Here is a 1,720-nt window from a genome sequence, read left to right as displayed (position 1 = left end):
TCAGGCCCGGGGGGACGAGGCAGGAGGGAGGGCAGCCACAGTGGGTCTGGGCCATGTGTGTGGATGGGGCTGTTCTTCACGAGCATCTGGGGGTCTGCACATGAACCCCTGGGTCTGGGCTCACCCAGGGCTGGTATCAGAGGATGCTCCAGTGGGGTGGGAGGGAGGGGGAAGCACCCACCACGGGTCAGACACTGCATTGACCCCGGCTGGGCTCCAAAGTGAGACAGGGCAGAGCTTACCAGCTCAGTCCTGTGACCTCTTCCCAATCCTCTTGGATTCAGTTTCTTCGGGGACCAAGGGTCTGACCCTCCCAGTCTGCCCGGTGGTTCAGAGGGTCAGAGGAAACTCCCAGGAGTAAGCCAGGTCATGAGCATCAATCCTACAATCCTGCTCTCATCACATTGGTGGGGGTGGGCGCTGCTCCAGCGCTTCACACAGGCTCCCTGCATCTTCAGCTGGGGGTGGCGGGGTTGGGGGGCGCTGTCATCACCCCACTTCACAGATGAGGAAACCAAGACACAGGGAGGTAAGTGACTTGCCTGATATCAGACTGCTGCTCTAAGAACCTGTGAACAGATGTAGAAACATTTAAGGTTTTCTAGCAGCCCTCCTAGCCGGGTGTCCAGGGAGCAGCCACACTTCAGCCTGTCGCGAGGGCCTGTCCATTGTCCTGCTGTGACGGATGCTCAGGTTGTAGCCAGAAGACAGTGAGATGCAGGTGATGCCCCCAGGCCTTTGCTCCTGCTGCGACCTCTTTACCCCAGTTTATCTGGGAAACTCCCACCCTCAAGGTTTTTTCATTCCCTGAGGTCACAAGCCTGGCAGCAGGAAGCAGGCCGGAGGCTCTGAGCCTGCTCCAGGCTGCCAGGACCTCCCCTTGGGGCAAATGGAGGAGCGGTTCCCTCTGGGGGCTGTAAGGTGCCCCTCCCCTCACCCACATCTGTCCCTCCTTCCTTCCTGCAGCCCCGAGACGCCTCCTTTGTCACAAACCCCAGCACAGCCGCTTAGTCTTGTCAGTTAACTCTGAACGGATCACAGGAGCCTTACCTGAGATTTACGAGGACACGCTTAGGCACCAGGTGATTAACTCAAACCAACAGGATATGCACGTGGAGTGTGTTAACCGACAAGCCTGGCCGGAGGCCTTTCAATCCCTGTACGTCCCCTCGGAGACTCAGCGGTGGCCGGCGGCCCAGTTCCTATCGATTAGCAAGCTGTTAAACATTTATGACAAGTTGGAATTAATTGGCCGCAGTGAGGGGTGAGTTTGACTTGGTCTGAGGTTCCGTGGCCCCAGCGAGGCAAACCTGGGAGGGGAAAGCTCTGTAAGGGAAGCACCAGCCACTGACACTGGAGCCGCTGTCCCTCCGGGCTCTCCCGGGGGCTGTCCTGGCCGGGTTCAGGCTGCCATCCTCTCTCACCCGAACCCTGGCCCCAGCTTCTGGTCTCACAGGCTCTGACCCTCCATTCTGCCCCAGTGGCAGACTGTCCCCTGTCTTTACTCACAGAGACTCAGAGACCAGGAGAGGCTTGGCCTGACCTGGGAGACAGTCAGATGGAAGAGCCAGGCAGAGCTGAGGAGAAAGAGATGGAAATGAGCAAGGTGGGGGTGTAGGGGGCAGGGAGGAACTGGCCCCCAGAGACGGGTGGGCCTCATCCGCCCACTTTGGGGCTGTGTGCTCCTCAGTGTGTTCAGAGGCCCGGAGGCGAGATGCAA

This window comes from Bos grunniens, chromosome 2 (genome assembly GCF_055505025.1).
Source record: "Bos grunniens cultivar Pamir isolate PY7600 chromosome 2, Bosgru_T2T1.0, whole genome shotgun sequence".
Classification (NCBI taxonomy): domain Eukaryota; kingdom Metazoa; phylum Chordata; class Mammalia; order Artiodactyla; family Bovidae; genus Bos; species Bos grunniens.
The sequence above is the reverse complement of the archived record's forward strand: the minus strand, read 5'-3'. Positions refer to the sequence as shown.